At 50.4% G+C, this 14,086-nt stretch overlaps 1 pseudogene; it reads right to left on the bottom strand.

Moving 5' to 3' along the window:
* Positions 1-12,961: 12,961 nt before the first annotated feature.
* LOC142458102 (large ribosomal subunit protein eL21 pseudogene) lies at positions 12,962-13,435 on the bottom strand (annotated as a pseudogene).
* Between the last annotated feature and the right edge of the window lie 651 nt (positions 13,436-14,086).

The following is a 14,086-nucleotide window of genomic DNA, read 5'->3' as shown; positions in this document are numbered from 1 at the left end:
AGCGCTCCGAGGCCCGCTCGCCGCCGCCGCCGCCGCCTTTGTCCCCCCTGGGCGCGACTCCGGAGCCCGGGGCTGAGCGCCGTGCCAGCGCGCGTGCAACACGGGCCGAGGACGGGATCCAGCGGGCGCTTGTGGCCCCCTGGTGCCCTCGTCCACCGGCGGAGGTGTGCTGCGTGGATGCCACTCGGCGCCCAGTGCCCTGCCAGGCAGGGGTAGAGCGTGGGGCCCGAGGGCTGCCACATCCTCGGAGGCTTCTGGAGTAGAGTGGGCGGAGGAGTTTGGGAAAATGGCTGTGTTGAAAATAGAAGGCGTTCCGGTGGTGCCTGCAGGCTGGTGGGGAGAGGGGAGAGGAGGGAGTTGGCATTTAAGATTTTTCTTTTCGCAGCAAATGGCAAGGTAAGAATTCCCTTCCAGTCTTGGTTCGGAAAATACGGAGCGTTGTTGGCACTACCTGCTGAGATCTGTGCCTGGCACACATCTTGAGGTGAGGGCTGGATTCGGGGTGAAAAACGTGGTCCTGCTGAGTAACAGAAAACATGGATCGGTTCCACCAAAGAGCTGTGCGGCTGGTTGTCCCACAGTTTAGTTAAGCCCGATGGCAGTGAGGACAATTTAAAGACACAGTGCGGCCTGTTCCCAGCTCCAGCCTGCCTGTCTGCAGCACCCCAGTTAGTTAAGAGCCTCCCTGGGAAACTTGAATCTGAGGCTACTATTTTTTTTCCATTAAACTTATTATCAATCGAGAATAGACAAGCAAATCAAATGATCACAAACTAGGCGAGGAAAACCCTCACCGTGATGATGGATTGACCCTGTGGCTGCAGCAGCGGGCACCAGCATAGGGATGGTTGTGAGGATGGCAATAGGCCAGGCAGCGTTTCCTTTCTGTTGAACTCGGGGTCTCTGGGTTGGGACTGACTCAAGGCCCTCTAACAACACCGAAGTAAATGGGGCGACAAAAGCAAGTGGCTGGGACAGACTAGGAAATCCTTCGGTTGGAGAGGTCAGGGAAAGCTGCTTGGAGGAGGCAACATGGCAATGTCCAAAAAGAGTGAGGAGTTCACCTTAGGCAAGGAGGGCAGAGACATGCCTGGTCCAGAAAGCAATTAAGTGCTGAGGCCTAGAAAAAGGGCAACGGTCTGGCTATATCAAACGATGTGTAGAGGAGAGGCCCAAGACAAAGTGGGGAGGTGGGCAGAGGTGGGTGGTACCCCGAGGCCCTGGTATACATGCCAAGGGATGCAGAGTTTTGATTTAAGATATTGACAAGTTTTTTTGCAAAGCAGAGTACCACGTACTGATTTATTGCTAGGTGAAGGAAATAATATTGCTAGGTGGGCGGTAGGCAAGAATCAATGGGGTCAGTTAGATGGGTCGGGTGGCTTGGACACAAGAGGTGGCTATGCTGAGATGAGAGATGCTAATTTAGACATGGGCTCCATTGGACACGTGGATAGTGGACATGGGAGGAACAGAAAACCAAAGAGGGCTCGGGTTTTCACATGGACAACCATGTGCAATAAATTCTCACTTACTGGGTGGGGTAACGAGGTTAAAAGAAATCACATCTCGAGGGGGAACATCAGGAGTTGTGTTTGACCAGGCTGAGTTGAAGGTGCTGGTCAGAGAATCTGGGTTGTCCAGTTACTGGATACTCAGGAGAGAGGCCTGAACGGGAGGTGGATGCTTTGGGGGGCACCTTGCGACAATGGTCATGATTAACCTTGAAGAGGTTACCTAGGTTGAGAAGGAACCTGGGGAATTGACAGGAAAACCAGACCAGACAAGAAAAGGAAGAAAGAGCAACTGGGAAGGCAGGAGGAGAACCAGGGCAAGCCAGACCCCAGAGACTGAGAAAAGAGCGTTTCCGGAAAGGAGTGGTCAATCAGCTGTGTTCGGTGCTGCTCAGAAATCAGGGAAGACTTACTGACTCTAACACTGGAGAATCAATGATGGTCATGATAGAGCGGTGTCCCTGGCGACAGGCCCTGGTGGAACGTCTCATATTTGAACCGAATGTTTAACAAGGGGACGGGGAAATGAGACACAGAATAGGTTGTGGAATAGTGGGAGGCATGCTTCAGATGAGGATCCCTGGTAGCACAGTAGGTTAAGCATTTGGGCTGCTAATGACAGGTGTGGAGGTTGAAACCGACCAGCAGCTCCATGGGAGAATCTTGAGGTCTGCGCCTATAAAATGTCACAGTCTCGAAAACTATAAGACTGCTGTGAGTCAGAATGGACTCGCCACTGGATTTAGTAGAGGTTCCCAGTCGCTCCTAATTGTCCATCCTCTTTTTCCTTCAAATTAGACATTCCAATTCTAGCCAGTGACACGGCCTCCCAGAACAATGGGAGTGGTTTCTCAGCCTTCCCTGTAGCTAAATCTGGTCCTGGGACTCAGCTCTGGCCACGGACAACAACGTGCTGCCCTGGGGGTGTTTTGAAAGGGAAGGGAGATGCTTTCCTCACCCAGTCCTCTGTGATGCTCACTAACATAGAGAGATGAGACGTGGTTGGCCCTCAAGCAGCAATATTGGACCTCAAAGTAGAAACTATGTGTCTGGGTGTTAGAATAACATGTGAGAATGAGCCTGGATCCCTAATGTTAGGGAAGCCACCACACTTGTCCTGGGCGCTTACCCTGTGACTGTGTATCAGTTAAAAAAAACAACACTGAGGCAAAACACTAAAGGCATGAGCAAGTGGGGGTAGGGGCAGAGCCAGGAGCTCCTGAGGGAGTGCAAAGGATGGACTCGGGGGGCAGACTGTGAGAACCCATCAGACTTGACTGGAGGACACGCCTAGAGTTCAAAATCAGACCTTGATCTATTTACAGGTTTTTCTTTATTTTTAAATTTTTTTAAGTTATTCTTTTCTGGGTCATTGGTTTTCTTTGTTGTCATCATTGTGTTCACTTTTGTCGCTTTGTCTTGCTATGCCTTGTTTTTGGGGTGCATATTATTATTATAAGATAATAATATGGGGTGCCTTGTTTTTGGGGTGCTTATTATTATTATAAGATAGGCTGGATGAACAGTTTGGAGGAGAAAACAACGGGACCGATGGTTCTGGGGGGACATGGGAGAGGGGGAGGTGGACGTAAGGAGGTGGTGTTGACTGACCCAGAGGCAAGGGAGCAACAAGTGATCCAAAATTAGTAGCTAGGAGGCTGTGAGAGGCCTGGTAAGGGCAATGTAACCGAGAGAAATTACTGAAACCCAAATGAAGGCTGAGCATGATAATGGTACAAGAGGAAAGAACTAGGAGATAAAGGATATTTATTGAGGTCTAAATAGAGGCATTTACATATGTAAATATATTTATATAGGATGGGGAACTAGATCTATATGCATATATTTATAGGTTTAGTATTAAGGCAGCAGATGGACATTGGACCTCCACTCAAGTACTTACTCAATGCAAGAACACTTTGTTCTATTAAATTGGCATTCCATGATGCACACCTTCCAGACAAGATCGCTGAAGACAAATGTGTGCATAAGCAAATGTGGTGAAGATAGCTGATAGTGCCCGGCTATCAAAAGATATATCATCTGGGGTCTTAAAGGCATGAAGATAAACAAGTGGCCATTTAGCTCAGAAGCAACAAAGCCCACATGGAAGAAGCACACCAGCTTGTGTGATCATGAGGTGTCAAAGGGATCAGGTATCAGGCATCAAACAACAAAAAATCATATAAATGAGGGTGTGTGCAGAATGGAGACCCAAAGCCCACCTGTAGGCAACTGGACACCCCCTTACTGAAGGGTCACGGGGAGGAAATCAGCCAGTCAGGTTGCAGGGTAACAACGATGAAACATACAACTTTACTTCTTAAATGCTTCTTCCCCCCACTATCATGATCCCAATACTACCTTACAAATCTGGCTAGACCAGAGGATGTACATTGGTACGGGTAGGAACTGGGAATCCAGGACAAATGACCCCTTCAGAACCAGTGGTGAGAGTGTCGATACCTGGAGAGTGGAGGGAAGGTGGGGTAGAAAGGGGGAACCAATTACAAGGATCTACATATAACCTCCTCTCTGGGGGATGGACAACAGAAAAGTAGGTGAAGGGAGATGTTAGACAGTGTAAGCTATAACTAATTTATAAATTATCAAGGGTTCATGAGGGAGGGGGAGCAGGGAGGGAGGGGTAAAATGAGGAGCTGATGCCAGGGGCTTAGGTGGAGAGCAAATGTTTTGAGATAGATTAGGGCAATGAATGTACAAATGTGCTTTACACAATTGATGTATGTATGGATTGCGATAAGAGTTGTATGAGCCCCCAATAAAATGATTCAAAATACCAAAAAAAGCAAATGTTTAAAGAATGATGATGGCAACAAATGTACAAGTATGCTTGACACAATAGTTGGATGGATGGATTGTGGTAAGAATTGTACGAGCCCCCAATAAAATGATTTTTTTTTTAAAGTAACTTTCTGCCATCGGGTCGATGCTGACCTACAGCACCCCCGAAGGAAAGGGGAGAACTGCCCGCCATGAGTTTCCCAGGCTGTAAGTCTTAATGGAAGTAGAAAGCCCCATCTTTCCCCTGTGAAGCAGCTGGTGGTTTGGGACTGCTGACCTCGGGGATCACAGCCCAGCACCACCAAGGCACTCAGAGCCGCCTCCAATGCCAATGCCTACTGAGGGCTGGATGAAAATAGGCCCAGTGATCAGAATGATTCAGGAAGGAAGGCAAATGGGCACTAATAGGATAGAAGAGGCAGAGGGTGTGGAGACAGGCGGTTTCCAGTGAGAGCTGGAGATGGGTGGGGAAATGATAATGATGTGTCCTTCACTCCGGGTGGGAGGAAAGTCAAGTTCTTGGAACAAAGGAGGCCATTGATACAACCTGTGAACTAGGTGATGTCCTAGATCCTGCAAGCCCATGTGACACCTAAGGGACCACGAGCACACTACTGTAGGGCTTGAAGGGTGGGCAGCAGATAGTCCAAGCCCAGCCCTGCCTTCTCTACCCTGCACCCCAGCGGCCTTTGACCCACCTGTGACACCCATCTGCCATGGCCACTTAGCTTTATGAGACCCGGGAGGCTTTTTCTGACCCCGCCCCCCTTTTCTACCAAAGTAGGGTGGATTTTTAGGACATGGGTGATATTCAAAAGCATAATAGGTCTGTTTTTATTTTGCTTTAAAAAACAATTGACATCGATTTTATTATGGTCAGTGAGTGGGTGAGTTTCTAGGCTAGCCCATGGAACTGCATTTGCAAAGAACGTAATTGAAGTGTAACTCAGACAATGCAAGGCAGATAGATAGTAGGAACAAAACTCTACCCAGGGTAGGGAGAGAAAGAAGCTGGCCGACCTGGAGTTTGGCTGAAATTTGAAATGAAGAACTCTGTCTTTACCTTCTTTCTGGCTTTCTCCTGGCTCCCAAACGCACTGCGCTCTCACCCTGGACTGTACTCCACAGCACCCAAGCCTGACCCCATGCTGGTATGCCATCTTCCCCACCTCAGTGGTTGGGAAGCACCGCGTGTGTTGGGAGGCATACAGTGCCTCCACTCTCCTTGTTTTCAGTGGCTTGATCTTAAGCAAACCACTTTATCTCTGAGCCCTGGTTTACTCCTTTGTAAAGCCAGAGAAACAGACATAAAACCCACTCACGAGCTTGGAGCAAGAATCAATGAGATGGTTTTTTAACTGCCAAATGATAGCTCCGGAAGGGGCAGGCTGCCATGGATATTTACATTGGAGCAATCTACACTCGAAGGAGCTTGGCCCAAAGGAAGGACGGGGTGGAATTACTGAAGGATGCTGGGGTTGCTCACAGAATTGAATGAGTTTACAGCCCCAGTGAGATAAAGTCAATGAATACGGCCCTTCTGGCCATCATCCCGGGTGGGATGTATTATAAATTCTAGCCTCCCTGCCTGTAGTTCTAATCCCGTTTTGGAGGGAGAGATCTTCTATGCTGGTGGAGAGCGGTAAAGTAGCCTGAACCAAGGCACTACCCTTCGTTTCCTTTGGGACATGAAAGGCAAAACCACACCTCCATCAAAGCCACTCCGTGATGTGTAAGCAGAACACGAAGACAGGGGGAGCCCAGGACCATCAGGGAAAGAGCCCCCAGTGGAGCACTTTCCAGATCTCTGTGTGGAAGCGACGGAGGCCAAGACCAGAAGCACCAGATGCTGCAGCACAGAGACCATGGGGCACACCAGGGGACCCAGGCTGAGACCGGAGGCTGAGGCCAGGAAACCGTGAGACAACAGGGGCACAGCACCAAGACTCTGAGATGGTGAGGCAGAGCAGCAGGCTGGCTTCCTGGCCCATGGGCGCAGAACCCTCCTCTCTGCACCCATGGCTGAGAGACTGACTACGAGAGACTTGGATGCTGACGGGGAAGACTTAACCAATGAGTTAACCTTCGTGTTGACTGATCCTGACTTGTACCCCATTAACTTGCCTAATCAACCCCTACATTGTGAGCACTGTCCGTGAGTTCTGTGTGACTGTGGTAGTGACAGAACTTCGCGTCAACTTGAAGTGTAGGGGCGGAGTCTAGCCTGTCAATCAGGGTCCTGGAGCCCTCCCTCTGTCTGCTTCACCTTCCTTTGGATGAGTCATGCTGAGACCTGCGCAAGCCCTGGAGATGCATGGACACCACCCTTGGGTCCACAAGACTTTGCACCCACCTGCCTGTGATCTTCCTGCATCGTGGCTCTGTGAGTCTGATGAGGGATCTATGGACTGGTATTGGACTTACGGACTTGAGTTGGATTGGACTGAGATGTTTTCTTTATATACAATTACTTCTTGATATAAAGCTCTTAATTGTGTGAGTGTCTCTGGATTTGTTTCTCTAGTCAACCTGGCCTAACACAGTGGCCATTAGAGTTCATCATTGAACCCCACAGAAAAATAGGATGCTCTAGGAGGAACAGATGGTGTTTGGATAGAGTAAAGAAAGATGGGGCATGAAGGTATGCCTTGTGGCAATAGCAAAGCCAGAGGAGAGCATAGACTGCCTTCCCTCTTGCTATTTTTATAGAGTGACTCTGGAAACTGGGGGCGGGGGTGAGATCCTGGGAACTAGGGGTCACCCAGACTAGAAGCTTCTCCCTCTGTCACTCTGTTGTACAATGGCAGTGTCGAACCTCCCAAAATCATAAGGGCAGTGAGGAGGATCCGCATCAACAGCTCAAGGCTGATTCCCATGCTGACAAGGTCAAGTGTACCTCCTCTCTCCAAACTTAGTCAATTCTGACACCAGCAGTTACCCCCATGACATGTCCTTCTCTTTTGGGCTCTATAATGTATTACGTGACCACACAGAACTGGCATACAATGTACACGTATATGGGGGTTATCAGAGACATAGCATGTTTTAATTCAGGATCAGGTATGGCTCAGGATAAAATTCTTTGGTCAGAACAGCCTCTCAGCCATGCTCACAGATAGACCTTTTCCTAGCTCTTGGCCTCAGGTGTTCCAGAGCTCTTTGGTGCTGCCAATAAATGACCAGGGGCATGCTATTCCACCAGTACGCCTCAGCGCAAAGGTGCTCGCCTCTCACACACTTCGGGGTCACAAATCTAGTTTCACTGACAAATGCCTGGGGATACCCTACCCCTGCCTGAAGTCACTGAACTGTGTAACCTCCTTGCCCTTTAGGTTTGGAAGCTGGTCCTTTTGCTGCCATTTCTCTGCCAGTGTTGTTAGCCATCCTGCCCCATTTCTGGTGTTAGCAGCTCACTCGTTCTCTTCCTGGTGGACGTAGGGGATCTTCTCTCTTAGCAGACTCTTGAATGCCAGCTATTCCAGGTGTCCAGGTTTAAGCCTGAAAGGAATCAAGGTAGAATGGTAGCATTGTTGCAAGTGTGTTTCATAAAGACCCTGTTGGCTGCAATGAGAAGGGCAGACTTGAGTTAAGAAGGAAGCGTTTGTGCTGGTCCAGTAAAAAGATGGAATGGGAGAGAGAGGGACAGATCCAAGACACATTTAGGAAGTAGAGTTGATATTAGTTGTAACTGATATCAGGAAGATATGATCAAGGATACCGTGCAGCCCTGTGTCTGTCTTGTGAAGGGTGACGACTTGTCCCTCTCTAAAGTGCCCTGTCGGAGGTGGCCGCTGTGTGCTGTAGAGTCCATTTGGACTCATAGCAACCCAGTAGGACAGGGTAGAACTGACCCAAAGGTTGCCAAGGCTATAAATCTGTATAGAAGCAAGATTCCCCCGTCTTTCTCACACGGATCAGCCACTGGCTTCCAACGGTACCAGGCAGACTATTCGCTCCAGATCCCCTAGGGCTCCAGAGCAGAAGGGAGCCCTCCGTGTGCCCTTTGGCATTCAGGAATGGCATCCAATCAGAAGCTCTGCATTTGGGGTCCCAGTCAGCTTTTTGCAGTGGCAGGCCAATCCATTTCCTGAAGCCAGTTGGCTTTGTTGCTGCCAGCGGTTGAGAAAGCTCTCCTTTAACAAGAAGACAATGCAGGGCAAGGCGGGTCTGCACCTCCACAGGGTCCTTGGCTCCCAGACCTTGTCTGTCTGTCTGTTCTGACTCTTCTTCCTGCGTAACTTTCATCCTCACGTGGCTTGTGGCCCTACAAAGCTGCTCAAGCCTCAGCCTCCACCTACTTTCTCAGCGAGAGGAGGAAGGACAAAGGAGCGGGGCCTGTGCTCCGGAAGCAAAGCTGCCCCAGAATGGGGACCCTGGGCCTGTTGAAAGAAAGAAGAGCAAGGAGTAGCACCCCAGGGGGTGCAAATAACGGAGGGATTCTCTCGGGATGGGAGATGAGATGGGAAAAGGACTCAGGGCAGAATCCTCCAAATTTTAAGAAAGGCAGGCTGAGAAAGGAGAGGGAGCAGGGAGACTAGGCAGGTGGTCAGTGAAGTAAGGGAAAGGCCAAGGGTGACACAGAAGGAAGTCAGGGAAGGAAGTGCTAAGAAGGTGTGGTCACCAGCGAGAAGTGCACCCACAGTGACCATTGGAGGTGGCTGCAGCTTCAGAGGCAGCTTCAGTGGGTGGCAGGGTGGGGGATTTTAAAAGCCAAACTGAGAACGAAGAAGGTGTTCACTGGGAGATGGAGAGGGCTTCAAGGGGAATGCTTGTTTTCTTGGTCTGGTTTATGAACAAGGGAGAGATCGAGGATGATGCCTGGCAGGAAGAAACCGTGGAAGGGGAGAGAGTGAACATTACTGAAGGAGAAGGTTCTGAGCCAGGGCGAAACTGAAGGAGCGCTGGGATCCCATGAAGACAGGAAAAAAGGAGGAGAGATTAACTGGTGGTGCTGCTTGTGGGCGTGATAGGGCTTTCTAGGCGAAGGCTGTCTTTTCTCAGGAATGTGGCGTAATGGCCTGTCTGTGTAAGGCAGGTGGAAGTTAGTAGCTGTCCAGGAGTTGGCGGGATTCCAGACTTGGGAGATAGTGAGGGATGGCGGGATAGGAGCAGGAGTTGAAAGCCTCGCTGAGAATGGAATCCAGAGTCACAGTCACAACCCTGTCAGGCGCATGACTGTCTTCATCTGGGCTTGTACGCTGGGCTGGGTGCAGCGGACACGTTAGAGGTTTTGCAGGGAGGGCGTGATAGAAGAACAGTGGATTCTAGCATGTCGGGGAGAAACCGTTTGAAGTGCTCTAAAATGAGACCTGGTTGGCAGGGTGGAAATTGACACATGGAGAAGATTCTAGAAGATAAGGTGAGATGGAGGTGAGACTGGAGGGCCTTGATAAGGGCAGAGAACATGTATGGTCAGAGTGTAGCGATCAGGTTACACTGGGAACTACCATGGGTCTCTAATTGTTTGACCTCTGTAGCCCCTGCCATGGCCCCCTTGCCTGCAGACGACATCCAGTCCACGCCTGTTCAGATTCCGCCCTGTGATGGGAGGCTGTGTGAACAGCCAGCATAGGGGAGAACATTCCTGAGGATCAGTCGCTGTTAGCAGTGACCAGGGCCACTGTCCTTTCTCTAACCTCGGTGTCCCCCTCAGACAATGCAGGTGGGGGAGAGTGCAAACGTGTCCAGTGTGGTCTCCAGGGCCCTCGGAGCCCTAAATGCTTGTGAGTCATGGAGAAAGCTTTTGAGTTATTCTAACCAGAGACAAACCAAAGAAGGAAGCCCAGATGGGAACAAATCAGACCTTGCAGGGAAGGAGCAGATCAAAGGGGTTGAGAGAGCATGGGCTCTGGAGTCAGCCAGTCTGGCTGAGACGCTGCCTGGACCACTCGGTTGGAAAACTGCTCATGTCTGCTTGGGATAGGAGCTCTGGGGGAACCTTGGATGTGAAAGGCCCCTCACAGTGTGTACAGCCTTCTGGGATAATCTCATGTGAGCTGACCTCCACAAAACAGGCATTCAAAAGCAATGAGGAAACGGGCTTCCGGGAGTCACCCGGGCCAGGACAGTCTGCTCCAGGTGCAGACCTGAGTCGCCTGCTTCTCTGGATCTCAGCCCCAAACGGTGTCCCTCGAGAGCCATGAGCCTAGGGATCCTTGGGTAGGCTGAGCCCCTGGGACTCTAGGCTCAGAGCCTTCCTAAAAGATGTCACCCTAAGAGATGAAAAGAGCCCCATCCCGACCTACCTGAGGCACTGCTGCGCACAGGTGAATGCCGTAGGCTTCACAGCTGCCTCTGGTCCTCTTGCAGCTCTGGGGACCTTGAGCTGGACCCACAGGCACACAGTGCCACCTAGGGGCTGCTGTTGTTAAGCACCTTTGAGTCGGTTCTGACCCATAGTGACCTTATGCACCACAGAATGAAATACGGCCTAGTCCTGCCCCATCCTCACAGTTGCTCCCATGCCCGAGTCCACTGTTGAAGCCGCTGTGGCACTCCATCTCCTTGAGGCCCTTCCTCTCCTCCACTGCCCCTCCACTTTACCAAACAGGTTTCTGACATGTCCGAAGTCTGTAAGACCAACCCTGGCCAGCCTTGCCTCTAGGAGCACTCTGGTCATACTTCTTCCAAGAGAGACTGCTTTGGCCTTTAGCAGTCCATGGTACTTCCAATATTCTTCTCCAGCCCCACCATTCCAATGCATTGATTCTTCCATCCAACTTTTCACGTGCATATGAGGCCATGGAAAATACCATGGCTTGGCTTGGGTCAGGCACACCTTAAATTTCAAAGTAGCATCCTTCCTTTTCAGTGTTCTAAAGGTCTTGTGCAGCAGTCTGCTGAAATACTGAGCTTATCAGGCCAATAGGTGGGTGGGTGAGTGGGTGGGTGTTTGGGGTGGTTTTCTGCCTTTTTGTGACTGCTGCTTTCCTCTTACTGTAGCGCCCTCTGCTCTACCACTTCCTGTCCTACTCACCCACCCGGAACCACCTGCTGTGTACCTAGCTTCTCCCCCACCCCCGCTAGCTTGCTCTCCAGATCTCCCTGCCAGTGCCATTGCCCCTCCTTATTTCTTTGCTAAATTCCCTTGAGCTCCCCCTCGAGGTCTCAACAACTCCTGCGTGGAAGAGTCCTTCCTAATGTACTGACCACACCGTCCCTATTGCCAGCCTAGATCGCTCAGAAGTCCCAGCCCATCTAGAACGAAAATCTGATCACATCACCCCCCCCTTCACCAACCCTTGGAGGTTGGTTCATTGGATGCAAACTCCTTTCCGGCTTCTGCAGAGAACCTAACCACTCAGCAACTACACCTCTGACCACAGGCCTCCAACGCATTTGGCGGCCCTTCAAAGAAGTGGTGCCTCACAGACCTTCAGAAGGAGTGCTCAGGATAGAAGGAAGCTGCCGGCCCAAAGCCCTGCCCCACCCTGCCCATCAAGGTGGGCGTGCTGGGGGGTAGCCTGATAGCAGACAGGGCTGCCTTGCCTCACTCTCTTCCTGACAACAGAAGAATGGTCCTGCACCAGCGCTCCCTGTGGGGTCAGCTGAGACCTCCTAGCCATGGTCTTAGTGGCTTCAATTTCTCCCACGACCTCCTTCCTACACACCCCTCTTGGTCAGCTACTCTTTCCTTTGCACTTCTGCTCTGCATAGGTGCTGGCTTCGCCTGAGCATCCCCTTGGCCCTGCCTTGTACCCTTATGTGGACACACAGGCCATACAAAACCACGTGCAGTGGAAAACTTGAGGAGGACAGAGCTGCAGGCTTGCCCCCCGGTCATCGCTCCCACTTCTAGCCAATTTGCTCCCACTCAAGGTTCCACAATGGAGGTTACCCCAACTTCCCTCTTGATTCAGACAGCAAGCTTCTGGTGACTCTGAGCAGCATCACCATCCACATCCCTTCTTGGGCAGAACTTCTGTGACAGGTCTTTATGCTTCTGGTTGGTCTGCGAGGGCCGGAGTTGGGGTCCAACACCCACAAAGTTCAGTTCTGCTCAGAGCAGGATGTTTATATTCAGAGGTGCTAGGAGAGGCTAGTAGTTCCCCGTGGTGTCCAGCAGGGGTCAGTGGTGCACATAGATGAAGCCCACTGCCTGTCCTGCGTGCTCCCAGGACTGCTGATAGAAATAGTGAAGCAGCAAATTTAGATCCACGCATTACCATTTTAGTAACCCGTTTTAGCATGCGTATTCCAATTCAGTTTGTACTGATTATATCGTTATTGTAGATTTCTTTTTAAGGTGCTTGAAACGTGAAATCCTGCAACATTTTGGAACTGGGAAGAGTTTGTCAGTATGGTATTATTTTATCCTTACCACCTTATTTCCATTTTGCCTTTTATTGTTTCTGTTGGGTTTCCCAGTTTGTGACGCACCGGGGGAGTGGATGCATAGTGATAACAACTGAGACAAGGGGTGACAGGGCACGCAGGGGTGGGGCTAGGAGATAGGGAGGGAAAGGAGATTTCAGGAATAAAAAAATGAAGGTAGGAGTGGGGGGAGAGAGCACTAGAACTGACTGACTGCACAACTTATTTTAAAGGCTATTTAACCATGGGGGGTGTTCTAAAATTGATATAGTAATGATTTCACAATTCTTTTTTTATTTTTTATTTTTCCAGGACAGCTTTGTTTCAGACTAGGCCATGAACTCATAGGGGATGGGCTGCAGCAGCTCAGGCTCCTTCCTATTGGTCCGCACAAAGGGCAGGCTGGCGCGTCAGCTGCACCCAGGTGCCCTTCTCCTTGGCCTCCTTCTTCTGGTCATTCTCCTTCACACGCTTCAGGAAGCTGTCCTGGCTCTTAGAGTGCTTAATGTGCTCAATGTGCATGTTGATTCTCTTGGCGAGGATCTTGCCCTTGACTTGCTTGTTCACGATAATGCCGACAGCGTGCTGGGTCACGTTGTAGACGCGTCCGGTTTTGCCGTGGTAGCATTTGTGCAGCATCCCCTTCTGAACAGTGCCCATGCCCTTGATGTCCACAATGTCACCTTTCTTGTTCGTGGCCAGGGGAACAACGCCATGCTTCCTGAGGGCCTGGAGAATATGTAGCGGGTGCCCCTCCTCTTTACCTTGGTGTTCGTCATTTTGGCAGGTCACTGCAAGATGGCGGTTCCGGCCGAAAAGCGATTTCACAATTCTTGACATGAGTGGACAATTGAACTATTGAATTGTATGATATGTACATTATGTGCCAACTAAACCGTTAAAAAAAAGAGTCTAAGCAGGTGTATTGTACTGGGAAGTTTGGGCGAATTATTGTGATTTATTCATTATAGGTGTGATTTTTGAATATTTAGATGACAACAACCACCAAGTTAATCCTGACCACTGGCAGCCTTGTGTATGTAGAACAAGGTGTTGCCCAGCCTCACACCGTCCTCTCTGTCCCTGGTGTGTTTGAGTTCACTGGTGCTGGATGTTCGCTGTTGTGTCACATGGAAAAAGCCGTGCTTCCGATATTAAAAACACTTCTCATTGTCAGATGGGCGGCGGTTTCCAGAGTGACTTTGTTTTCCACCCCTTGGCGAGGGAGGCTCACACCCTTGCCAGGCCCCCTGATGTCCTACAGCCCCTCCTCAGGATGTGCTCACAGCAGGTCCTGCTAAATCCCTAAGGTTTCCCGTTGGCTAGTCTTTCGTAGTAGATTGCTAGGCCTTTTTTTCCCTAGCGTGTCTGAGTCTGGAAGCTCTGCTGAAAGGAGTTGGCCATGTATGACCCCGCTGGCGTTGGTACACCTGTGGCATAGTTCAGCATCACCG

The sequence above is a fragment of the Tenrec ecaudatus genome, chromosome 10 (assembly GCF_050624435.1).
Source record: "Tenrec ecaudatus isolate mTenEca1 chromosome 10, mTenEca1.hap1, whole genome shotgun sequence".
NCBI classification, from domain to species: Eukaryota; Metazoa; Chordata; class Mammalia; order Afrosoricida; family Tenrecidae; genus Tenrec; species Tenrec ecaudatus.
This window is presented reverse-complemented; position numbering and strand designations above follow the sequence as displayed.